General features: G+C 41.7%; 1 protein-coding gene across 1 annotated transcript in view; it reads left to right on the top strand.

Annotated features, from left to right (window-relative positions):
- Positions 1 to 3,482: 3,482 nt before the first annotated feature.
- The window catches only part of USP54 (ubiquitin specific peptidase 54), a 106,078-nt gene continuing 96,271 nt past the window's right edge, over positions 3,483 to 13,289 (top strand). The window contains exon 1 of the mRNA XM_086751817.1: positions 3,483 to 3,501. The gene's annotated coding sequence lies outside the window, so the exon portion shown is untranslated. The remainder of the gene's footprint in view (positions 3,502 to 13,289) is intronic.

The following is a 13,289-nucleotide window of genomic DNA, read 5'->3' as shown; positions in this document are numbered from 1 at the left end:
CCACTGTTTTTCTCCAGGTCCCTGCATTTGTAGCTAGGGAGAAAAAACCACACGAAGAGGGCACTGACAGCAGTGAAAAAGGCTACTCACTACGTGATGCTTTACTTGTGCTCCAAAACATCCCTCTACACAAAAGGGTACATGAGGACTCTGCAGACTTCCCCTTCTTACTGGGGGAAGTTCCTGCCTTAAGCAACGATCTCATTATACATCAATCACTGCAGGAAAAACAAAGTGGCCCCTGGAAGGAGGAACAAACAAATTAGAAACTTTCTGCTGGCCAGCCTAAGGATGACCTATGGGCCTTATCGCACAGGACCTCCCCTGCTCACAGATGCTGTACCAATTCAATTACACTGAAGAGCGCTTTAGTCAAACTCAGTGCCTGGCTCAGATGAATAATTACTTCCATATTCTATGATAAAAACAGCCATACTTCAATAGGCCTGAAGCTAGCATGGATTCAGGGCTTCATTATATCTACTATCTCTAAATGTTTCTCTTCATTATCTTTGGTCCCTAAGAGAGGCTTGAGGCCTTCCTGATTTGTTCTCTCTCCCAGCATGACTGGCTTGATTCCTAAAGCAAAAGGCTGAAAAGGGATGGGAAGTCACAACAAGTAAACAAGCATTCCTCCCAATGCACAAATTTTATTATTATTATTATTTTAGTGGTGTTAGAAATGCCGTATTAACAGCAGTGGCACAAACAGTATTGCATACACCTGTAAATACAAACAGTACGCTTTAAGTGTTTGCTCTGGGCAGAACAAAAGGTAGTTTCAGTCCCTCAGGCGCACTCTATATATCTGATATACCACTGACAGTATTCCTGAATTATCAGAAGCTGGTAATTCTAGCATGCAGAAATACATCTTTTAGATACAGAACATTATGCATCAACTCACTTATATGTAAAAATGGGGCTCAACAACTGGATAAAAAGAACTTCCTCCACAACTTACAGAGCTGGTGTCACTCCTCTAAGGATTGTTAAAAAAAGACATATCTCTCAGGTGTTGGGAATGCTGAAATACAAGGGCAGAAAAGAAAGTATATTAGCCCTCATACCTTGATGTTTCAGTTTGAGTAATTAATTACATTGTTTATTCAGAGTGCTAGATACCAACTGCTCATGGAAATGGCAGTCCTCCCAGTCAGAATAGAATAGAATAGAATAATTAAAGTTGGAAAAGACCTTTAAGGTCAATAAGTCCAACCGTCAACCCAACAGCACCATGCCTACTAAACCATGTCCGGAAGTGCCACGTCTACACGTTTTTCGAACACCTCCAGGGATGGTGACTCCATCACTTCCCTGGACAGCCTGTTCCAATGCTTGACCACTCTTTCAGTGAATAAATTGTTCTTAATATCCAGTCTAAACCTACTCTCATCCTATTGCTAATTGCTCGGGAGAAGAGACCAAAACCCATCTCACTACAACTTCCTTTCCAGTAGTTGTAAAGAGCGATAAGGTCTCCCCTCAGCCTCCTCTTCTCCAGACTAAATAATCCCAGTTCCTCAGCCGCTCCTCATAAGACTTGTTCCCCAGAGCCTTCTTCATTGCCCTTCTCTGGACATGGTCCAGCAATTCAACGTCCTTCTTGTACTGAGAGGCCCAAAACTGAACCCAGTATTCTAGGTGCAGCCTCACCAATGCTGAGTACAGGGGCACGATCACTTCCCTATTCCTGCTGGCCACAAGGTTCCTAATAAAAGCCAGGATGCTGTTGTCCCTCTTGGCCACCTGGGCACACTGCTGGCTCATCTTCAGCCGGCTGTCAACCAGCACCCCCAGGTCCTTTTCCACCGGGCAGATTTCCAGGCGCTCTTCCCCAAGCCTGTAGCGTTGCATGGAGTTGTTGTGGCCAAAGTGCAGGGTCTGGCACTTGGCCTTGTTGAACCTCATACAATTCACCTTGGCTCATCGATCCAGCCTGTCCAGATCCCTCTGCAAAGCCTTCCTGCCCTTGAGCAGATCGACACTCCCACACAATTTAGTGTCATCTACAAACTTACAGAGGGAGCACTCAATCCCCTCATCCAGATCATTGACAAAGATAATAAACAAGACTGGCCCCAAGACTGAGCCCTGGGGAACACCACTTGTGACCAGCTGCCAACTGGATATAACTCCGTTCACCACAACTCTCTCGGCTCAGCTATCCAGCCAGTTTTTTACCCAGAGTACGCCTGTCTAAGCCATGAGCCACCAGCTTCTCTAGGAGAATGCTGTGGGAGGCTGTGTTAAAGGCTTTACTGAAGTCCAGGCAGATAACATCCACAGCCTTTCCCTCATCCACTAGGCGGGATGTCATCTTCAGACTCTCTCTCTACGTGCACGATCCTGAATTCACAGGAAAGGATCCATTTTATTTCAGTGAGCTTGAAATGTGTTTCTTGGATATCACAAAAAATACTACTATGCCAGAGTTAATAGTATTACCAGCTCTCTGCACTGGTGACAGGAAAATCATATACCGCAATGTGCAGCTGATGCAGTTCAGGGAATGTGAGCTTAATATTAATTTTACACGTTGTCTAGTATTCAGAAAATCAAAATACAAATTTGTAAAAGATCTTATTCAAATTTTCCCAGATCCTGCGATGGTCTAATTCACAGCAGAAATATTTGGATGGATGATTTTGAACATGCTATGTTATGGCTCCAACCTGTGAGGAAATCCAGCTCTAACACGAACAAGTAAACTTTTCCTAGGCATCCACGTGTTGGGCTGTTACCTTTTGGCTGCAGCCGTACCCCACAGCTACCACAGCCCATACTCTGCAACTGTTAGGAATGATACACACTCTGCAAGCACACCTATTTCATTTCTGGCACGACAGTGACACTTTCTCTCCAGGCAGCTCTCTGCAGGCGCTGAGCCTGAGCCAAGCTGCTCGGGCCGCAACCAGCCCCGCCGCTGCGAGCCGCGGGCGCCCTGCGAGGCCGGGCCGGGCCCACCCCGCTCCGGACCCGGGAACCGCGGACCCCCGAGCACCGCCACCGCCGCAGAGGAAGGAGCTTTGCCGGCACTCAGTCAGCCCCACACACACCTGGAATTATTCCTAGCTACGTCCCCGCCTCGGGCGGGACTGGGAACAGCACTACGGGCCGATTCCCAGCGAGGGGGTCAGTTAAATACACCGGAGACCTCTTGTCCCCTCTGGGATGAGACGCTGGGTTAAGGCCCCCGACTCTCTGAAGCTCTCCGGCCCGAGGGAGGGCTGCCCTGGGCTCAGGAAACGAAAAGTGGCGGTGGGCAATCCGCACCAAACCGAGCTTGGCCTGAGCGAGCCAGCCACGCCAGGTCAGGCCAGGGCTCCCTCCGCCCTCTCGCGAGAGGTGGCGCCCCCCGCCGCCGGCGCGGCCCGCGGCTCTCGCGGGAAGATGGCGCCTCTCGCGAGAGGCAGCTGCCGCGGCTCCCCGTAGCTATAGCAGCGGGGGATGAGCGGGGCTGCGGGGACGGGGTGTTGTGGCGGGATCCGATGCCGGCAGGTAGGGACTCACCGTACTGCCGCCCCGGGGAGGGGCTGGGGCCTGTCGCCGCCATCTATGTCCTTCGCTCAGTGGGGTCCCGCAGCGACTGTCCGGAGCCATCCCTGACCCGGGCGGCGCTGGGTGGCGGCAGGGCGGGAGGGGTCGCGCCGAGGGGCGCGGGCGGGCGGGCTGGGCGAGGGGCCGGGGCAGTCTGTACTGCGGTGCTGTCCCCGTGGGGCGCGGCGGGAACTCCAGAGCCACCGCTCTCGGGAATACTTGGGGTTTCTTTCCTCCTGTCCCGTCCCTTCAGGGGGAAAAAACAAACCAAAAAACAAGCAAAGTCAAACTAAGCAGCAGACCCCAGCCGTTAATGCGTTCCTTGCCCCGTGTGCCTGGAGCCCCGCCAGTGGCTCTGCCAGCTCTGTAAAGCGGCGCAGCCCTGTGCGGCCGCATGGCCTGGCCTCTGCTGGTGGCGGCGCGGCCAGCCCACGCGTGGGTAGCCTGCGCTCAGCGGGGCTTCTGTGCCGAGGCTCGGCCGCGGCCCCGGGGCCTGACCTCCGGCGGCGTTGCGGCTGAAGGGTCCCCCGGGAGGCCGCGGCTGCTCCGCTGTGGGAGAAGTTGGGGGGTAGCGGGTACGAGAGCAAGAGGGTACTGCGGGCTAGAAGATCTTCTCTGAAATGGGTATCACTGGCGTTGTGTTGTGTTGGGTAATAACTGGGACGTGATCAGCTGCCGTTAAAAAGTTACACTTGTGTGGAAGCTGTTGGTTGGAAGCAGCCGCTCAGTTGCCGCGTTGTGTTTACTGTGTCGGTGCAAGGTAGGCAAAAGCTGTTTGCTCTTCCAGGATTTGGTTTCTCTTGAAACTCTTCATTCAGTAGGAGGATTACGAGCGAGGATTTGTGAGGATTACAGCCCTAGATAGAAACCATAACAATACACACCTTCTGCTTTCAAAAAGTTGCAGGCACAATGGCTTTCTGGTGTTTCAGCTGAGTAAAATTGTTTTGAGGACTGTAGTGGCTGATCGTGCGCATGAAAAGAATTCAAAGAGCTTTGCAGATTTCAGAATAAATTCTGAGTGTTATAGTCATGGAAAAAATATGCATGTGAAATGGGAGGAATAATAGTCGTGTAATTTCTCCTGCAGTTTGAAAGAAAGATGTACTGAAAACAAACCTCTGTAAGGTTGTGCTACTCTTCAGACTTTAAAAATCTACAACTGAAAGGCTTTGTGCTGCAACGTACTTGACATTGAATAGCAGTTTTGGAAAACAATAGCAACAGTAGGAATTGCAACAATAGCAACATAGATAGTCTTGTGTTTATTTCCAGAGGGAAAGAAAGTACTGCGGTGGTGAGAACTAAATTGATGAGGTAATACATAACGTGAACATGACAGCTTTTAAAAATAATTACCAAAAATGTATTATGGGCTTAAAAATTGAATGAGTCCGTTGAAATCTGTTCTCATTTAGGAAGTGATAGAAATAATTGTAATTTCACTAGACAAGATACTCTTTAAATTCTTTTCCAGAGCCTAATGAAGAGTATATCTAATAAAGTATGCTGCATATCATTCAGGCTGAATAAAATAGGAGCTTTTTCTTTTTTTTTTTTTTTTTTTTTTTTACTTTTCTTCCCCTCACCTGGGTGATGCCAGCCAAGAAGCCTTTTGCCATAATGTTCTTGGGGTGGGGAGAGGGGGAAGGATGTGCTTGATTTATTCCGTACAGACAAACTTACTTAGTGTTATCCCAGAGAATTTAGAAATTTTGCTTTCTTTATGCTAGTGACAGTGTAAAAGCATTTCAATTCATTTCTTTCAGTCATTGCAGGTAAAAATTATGTCAGTTCTTCTCTCTGTTCTAGGCTAACAGTCTATTTTGAGACTGTAGTCATGAGTTCATTAAAAAGGATAATGGGAGTTTAAATCCTTCTTTATCCAGTCCTGGTGATGTTATTAGGCATTAAGCCTTCTTATGTGAATTTTCATGGAGAGTACATAGAAGAGAAAGTGTGTTTATTTCCCAGTGTGTGGAGCTTCAAAAACCTTCTACCTAGAGAAAAAAGAATAGTGACAGAGCTCTTAGGTATCAGATTATTGTAGTTAGAGTAGCTTCTATCCACACTAATCAAAATTCAGCCTCCATTGTGTTTGAGTACTCTATAAACATATCTATATAAAGAACAGTTGCGGCTGTCCCAAAGAACTTTTGTTGCAACTATGCAAACTAGAGGAGGTGATAGGAAAAGGAAACTGAAGCAGGAGGATAAAAGAATAATAAGAAGCCACAACTATTCTTTTTAAAATCTACTTATCTTACTATTCAGAACCAATACAAGTCTTATAATAAGTGTACCTTTTGGCACCTGTAGAACGTATTAGTCTTTTCATTTTTCTCATGCAGCCTTCTGAAATGTAAATCCCTTGTACATCCTTCAGTTTCCATGTTAGGAGATGTGTGTTCCACCCACATTTATTTGAACAGTTTATTTTAATTTGTTCTCTGAAATGCTCCACTTTTTGCCTTTGTCTACACTTTGCCTTCTAATTTCTTTATTTTCTGTCAATAGTGTCTGCAGTAACCATTCCAAAGTTATTGTGTATTTCAGTCCCTGAAGGTCATTCCCGAACATAGATATGCAGTGCTTGATGGCAGAGAGGAGCAGCAAGAAATCTTGTTACTAACTGTCAAGGAATTTTGGTTGCCTTGCATGGATCTCTCTATTGTTGCTGTCAACTGCAAGTCAAGTAATAGGCAGTCTTTAAGATTTTGCCTTCATCTGTAGGCAGCCCCCTTTCCTAGGCTTGCACCCTGGGTGTGAGACTGCTAGGAGGAACCATTTCCTAGAGGCAGCCTGGACACTTTCTAAGGCAAGTGACACTCTGTCCATCTATTATCGTGTCTCTTGACACACAAGTTTAACGTGCAGTTTATTCCTTCTTTTCCCTCCATTATTTTACGTGATGCATGGGATTTCCTGTTCTGTGACTTGAGAAAGTTAAAAGGTTTGGGTGGGTCTCACCAGCCATTGTCTATGGGACACAGGACTAGTGTTTGGCCAAACTAGAGTATCACTTGGCTATGCTACTCTGATTTTGTAGCAGGAGACAACATGCCAGCTCAATCATTCAGCTTGCTGAACTTATATGCAATCATTCAGTTCGGAAGCTGACCTGTCATGGCTTTCCTAAAGTTACAGTAAGTGTTCTATTTCTGGAATTGTTGGAAAAGGAAGGAAAAACTTTAGTATTTTATCAACACCTTATTGAAAACTAAGGAACATTCAGGGAAGGCAGGAGGCTCTCTATTACGTCATTTTTTCCACAGTTTCCAAGATTTGTGAGCTCTATGTATTCTGTTGTAGTCTTAAATGTTAGACGTAACATTTCATGTTCATGGAGTTCCAGCAGATTTTGTTGTCTAATGCCCTAGATATATGAAGTAAAGGTGCTATATTAAAACTTAGTGTCTCTATTAATTTTTGTAGCAGTTATCATTTGGTAAAATGGAGAACTGTGGTACCTGCAGGATGCCTGCTCTGATTATTGCCAAACTATTAAGAGGCAAAGGAAGAGGCTAGACTTACCGTTTTGAGGCTTAAAGGCATTTTTGTTTAAATTATGAAAACATGTGGGAAGTTACATGCTGTTATGGACTAATCCATAAATTTTTCTAACAGCTGTGAAGAAATACAGTAAAAACATGATTTCCCTAGTATCATTCAGGGTAACTTGTAAGTAAATCCATTTCTGAATTAAACTCATCTGCAGGAAATACAGTTCTCATGTGCTGCTGCTACAAGTGGTCTTTAAATATTTTTTTGTCTACAAATACATCCCAACAAAATAGATGTTAAATTTGGTATTCCTTTTATAGGGCACTGTGACCACTTTCTTCAAAATCTTCAGCCTTATGAACTGTATCTTTGAACAAAGACACCTTTAAGCAGCACTGTGACATTTCAGTTTTTAAACCTGCATATTGGTGTCTCTTCTTTCTTGTCTTCTTTCTTTAGTAATAAAAAACCTGAAAGCTTTGTACTGGTACAGAGGTAATTATAAGTGGCTGTCTGAGAGGCGGAAGTAATCTTTATCCACAGACTGATGTGCAGTGTAACTGGTGGTGTAATTTTCACTGTTCTTCCAGCACTCTCCCTAGGTCCTGGTCTGGAGACAGTGCCTGAGGAGAACAAGGTTATTTCTGTCTCTCTTCAATTTCTTTGTTACTTTGCTGGAGTGAAGTTTTTTTCAGGAGTGCAAATTGTAGTGTTGAATTTTGAGTTTGATAGGAACGTGTCTGAGCCTGACAGATCAATTTGCAAAGGCCAGAGCTGTCAGATTATAATAGCTTGCCTTCATTACTGACCAGTTTAGATTTGAACCAATGACCTACAGGTGAAAAGCTCAGCGTTGCATTACCAGTCCTCTGACCTATCCATATGTTCTCTTATTTAAAGTCCCTGTAGTCCTCTTCAACAGAATACGCAGTAAATATTGAGCATCGTTTGCAGTTGTAAATACTAGAATAGTGTCCATTCCAATTGTCTGCTGTGCGTGTGAGGACACTGAAGTTAAATATAGCAACAATTTCTTACACTCTCTGGCTTCTCATGAGAAACCCTCGTACAAATCCAACCATATGGCAAAATCCAGCATTATCTTAAAACCATTAACAAAGAACGTATTGCTACCATTAACAGAAAGAGGCACCCACAGGTCTAAGTAGCATACTGGGAGTTATTAATAACCTCAGGCTGCTGCTAAGAAAATGAACTTAAATGAAATATCATTAGGAGCTGAGTCATCCCACCAACACTTCTGCATGTTGTATCTAGGTTTGTATTTGCCTATGGAATCCTTTTCAGAGTATATTATCATTATTATATGTCTACTTCATTTGTTCTTCATTGAGCATCTTCATTGTGCGCAATGCTGTAAAAAGCATAATAGAAAATTATTTTCATGGATTTCATAAAACAGATTCAACAAAATATTTGAAATACACAGATAGGAGCATGTAATCCATTTTTCCATTCACTTTGAGGTAAGATGTTTCCAGGCAACCTGCTTAACAGGAGGAGGTCTAGAAATGTAAATACTTGTCCAAGTTATTCTCAGTTTGTAAGGCTATTAAAACTAGTTACTGTCTGCAGGTCATAGTTTCTGTAAGCTGCAGAAATAATAAAATTTACATTTGTGTGTATTTGGATTGTCTTTTTATCTCCTTATTGTTTCTCTTCCATAACAAGGGACAGTGCTGTGGATAGTCTGTACTGATTCACTGCCAAATCAAATATGAGGTGAATTTTCCTACTTCCCACTCACTGAAAGTACAAATTGAGTCTTTTTCTTCTACCTGACCATCAATTTTCATGTAGTGTATAGGACCATAATTGTTTTTGAGATCTCTATTTTTTAACTTCAAAATTGGCCAGCTGATTCAAAAGGTGTTGGAAGAAAACTGATTTTGGTCAGATGCTTCTGCAGGCAATAAAAATAGTTTGCTGCCTAGTTACTAATGACATGAGGCTTATGATCCTGCTGTCTGTTGTATCCTTGGTCCCATTTGTTTTCCCCCCCTTTTTCAGTTAGAGCATCCCACTTAGAGCAGTATCTTTCTTTTTTTTGCATAGTGTTTCTGGCATACAGGATGTGGTCCGTATTTGTATTGTCATTTTTTCCCACTTTTTTGATTGCGCTGCACTCATTTCCCGGGGGTTCTGCCATTAAAAGCAAAATGTCTGAATCCTTGGGTTTTTTTTGAGAATTGGAGAAATCAGGTTTTTAAAACTCGTAGATATAAATTGTGAATGTTTCCTTCTTTTGAACATCTCTTCAAGCCTGAATTGATGCCATTTTATGTTGCAGATAAGACTTCACTGAGTTGTGCTTGGCTGTAAAAGTGAGACAGGACATGAACCCTGATGGTCTTTTGCTTAATTATTTTGCAGTAGGCCCTGGCTTGTTGCATTCTGCCATAATTGATTTCATGCATGGATTTGGTCAAGCTTGCAGGCCTTGAATATGAAGGCTAGAAGCCTGGCTTTTGGAATTACTTTCCCCTGTCATCTTTTACAGCTCCAAAAATTCTAACAGTTAAAGCTCAGCTGCGTTCCCATCCTGTTTAAATCGGAACAGTGAATGTGGGTTTATTGTAGACATCTATATTAAAAATGTAGTCAAGCTTACAAAATGGTAGAAACGCTTCTTGGTGCAAAGGTAGGTTTTTATGAGTATATACATTGCAAAGAAGCAGTAAGTAATGGCTGGTTCAAAGGTTAATAATGCTAAAAGCAAAAGAAGGTAGGATGAACTGTAATAAATAAGGATCACATATTAGTGTCTTTTCTAGAAATCTTTTTTTTATGGTACAGTTTGACTCACTAAAATTTATACAGAAGTACACACTGTATACTGTGTGTGAGGGGAACAGTTCACATACGAGAAGCCTGTAAGGAGTCAAGGGGAAGCTAGTTTGTGGGTTTTTTGTTTGGTTGGTTTTTTGGTTTTTTTTCCCCTCTTTTTCCTATCTGCATGAAACATATTTTGGCATTTTTACACTCTTTAAGGAAAGAACAGCTAGCTTGTTAATTTCTAATGCTTGGTAAAATGTAAATCAGTATTTGTATTAAATAATGTTTGGTGCATGTAATTCTTATGTTTTTATTAAAAAAAAAGGAATGTGATTTATTACATTTTGACTTTTGAAAATAATGAATGGACTAAAAATATGTAAGAGTGATTCAGACGTGGGAGACTATTTGAAGAGGAGGAATCTTCTCTAAGCATTTCCACAAAATGTTAAAATAGATGTGTTCTGGGAAATAGTTAATCAGTAAAGTGTGTCACAAAGCAGAGGATAGCAAAAGACTTTCTGATCCACCAGCTGGTATTCCCAGTAGAAAGACCTTATAAATGGATCAATAAACAACAGCTAATGCATCTCAGCACATCGGTACATGAGCTGTACTGTGACGTGGAAACAGGTTAATGTCCTCACTAGGTCTGCATGTTATTCAAGAAAATAGGTCATGGTAGTGGAAAGGGATGGGGGAAAAAAAAAAAAGTGTTGATTATATACTCTGCCAGTTCCCTGAAACTTTTCCATTATACTGTACCTAATAAGTAGACAGCAAAGCTTCATAAAACTTGTAATTAGTAAACTGCAGCATTCTCTGTCATGTCTGTTACGCACAACCAATCTATGCAGTACTTCCATTGTAATAGATGGTATCTGTGGAGTTTTTGTAAATACTTTTGAAGTATGTTAAAAAAGATGTTGCCAACAAAAACTTTAGGATCCTTTCATTATGGATGCTTGATACATTTTAAATATAGATTTATTTATTTTTCTCAAAGAGAACCAGGAAAGAATGCTGCAGTGGGAGCTTGGCAGTGCTGCAGGATGAAAAACAGTTTTGACTGAAATTGCTGTGTTTAGGGTGCTCCTAATTTGTTTAAATTCTCAAAGCTAGACAACTTCCACAAATTTTTCAGGGAAGCTTTTTAAAACATTGTTTCAGACATTCCTCTTAAAATGCATTGTTTTAGGATAGAACGGGAAAGGAGAGAATATAACTTTCCTGTTAGCAATAAGGTATTTATAGTATATTCTCCTTTTAGATAGCTGGGTTTAGGACTGTAGATTTGATACGGAAATAGCCATCTTGTAATAAGAAGTACTTTCTGTTGTGGAAATGTGTTTTCTTAAAGGGCTCTTCCTTTCTGGGAGAGATAGAAAGGTAGTTCATTTAATAATTTAGTAATGTATTTCTTCAGTCAGTACATTTACTGTTCTTAATAATTATAGCAGTCATATTCAGCAGTATAATTATCAGATAAATTAAGCTATTTACCACTTCTCCATTGTGTTTTTCTCTGTTCACATTTTGCTTGTGATGGGTTTCTCCTCTGCCTGTTTGTCTGTTGCCACGGCTGCAGCCTGGGCAGGTACCTGGGCAGCTCCACTGTATTCGATTCTTGCTCCAGTAGGAACTGGCAGTGTTCGCAGACTGAAAACAGTGGAGTTTTGTAATCTCTACCAGAACAGAGAGCTGCTCAGGATTAAGGATAACGAATTACATTTTCAAGTTGAAGTTGCTTTTTTCTGACTGTGTAGCTCCGGGAGCATTTCTAGGCAGAAGCAGCAGTACTAACAAGATCGTATTTTTCAGGATTATACTGCAAAGGAATGTGTGGGGTTTTGAGAAAGAAAAGATGGAAAATGCATGACTGCTGCAATGTCATGCCCAACTGAATTTCTTAATTCTGATGTAAAAGATATTACTTCAGGTATCAATTAGAAAATTATATACCTTCTTTTTCCCCTGATAAGGAGTGTATGTACTGTTTGTACAGGAGTTAGGATTGATAGATCATTTATCAATAGATTTTAACCTTTGAGATATTTTATCTCATGTATGCATAGTAAATAAAAAAGTGTAAAATTGTTTTAACAGGAATCCAAAGCCTAAAATAAGATTTCTAATTAATTGTAAACTCTTTAAACATCCTTGGTTGTTTTTTAAATTTGGATTTTCACACCAGAAAACATTAACTAATTTAGTTTAGTATTTTTTTTTATTTCAAATTTAGCTATCTGGCAGGTCTGAAAAGGGTTGTGCTATCTGTAATGTTTCTTTCGTCATGTCTCAGCCCCCCCCCCCCCCCCCCAGTTTATTTTGATGGTGTCAATAAAAAAAAGTGCAACACTATTCGAAGTTGTTCATGGGCTTCCCTTCCCCTTCTTATTCCAGCTTGCCTGGAATTTATTTGAGTAATGACTTGAATGCTAAATGCTGGGGCCCATATTGTTATCCAAATATGTGAATGAATTATGATATTCATCTTATCTGTAATTGCGAATGGCCTTGAGTATTAATAACACTCGAATTTTCATACTTACTTCAGAAAAACAATGCAAATGCTGCTCTTGATGTGAACTTGATGAGAATTTTCAGTGGCAATTCCTTGTTTTTTACATACCAAATTTTTACTACTACTGTGTGATGCCAGCCTATTGAGCTTAAATGGGAGTGCCAGTAGGTCTCTGTTTTATATAGGACATCATAATATCTTCATTTGTCCAGTTGTATTAATATCCTCATTTGGTTTGTGAAAATCACTCTAAGTAAGTAGTAGGAACTTTCATCAGGAAGTATGTGAAGTACGTTACAAATTTATGAACATAAATTAAAACAAGAGAGGTTTCTACTGGTTGTAAGGAAGACTTTTTTTTTTTTTTTCTTCTCCATTAGGACAGTCATGCATTTGAATCAGAAGCTGTACAGTCTCCATCCTTAGACAGTTTCAAGACCCAAGTAGATAAAGCCCTGAGAACCTGATCTGACCTCTTGGTCACGCTTTCAACATGAGGTTGGACTAGAGACCTCCTCTGGGGTCCTTTCTAGCCTCAGTTATTCTCTGATTCCGATTTACTTGTTGATCATACTCCTCTTCTTCAGCATCCTTTGTTCTGAACTGATGAGGTGATCATGAGGAGTGTTTAGGAAATTCCTTCAGTAAGAATGCCATCACATGAGACTGAAGAATTAGAGGCACCAGCTCAGGAAGAAAAGGAGTGCAGAGAAATTGCTGTCCAACTGTCCTGAGAAGCGGCTGAGGCTGTGGATAGATTAACTCCTGCTTTGAAGAATATTTCTGTGAAGATTTATCATAGATCAATGCATTTTCCTAAAAGGACTTAACCAAATTATGAAATTCTGTGTTCTCAATTCTGATAAATTATGGAGGAACTTGACTAAGCAAACATTAATTTTTGTACAGGAAATAGAGGACTCTG

This window comes from Chlamydotis macqueenii, chromosome 7 (assembly GCF_036417535.1).
Source record: "Chlamydotis macqueenii isolate bChlMac1 chromosome 7, bChlMac1.mat, whole genome shotgun sequence".
Taxonomy (NCBI): domain Eukaryota; kingdom Metazoa; phylum Chordata; class Aves; order Otidiformes; family Otididae; genus Chlamydotis; species Chlamydotis macqueenii.
This window is presented reverse-complemented; position numbering and strand designations above follow the sequence as displayed.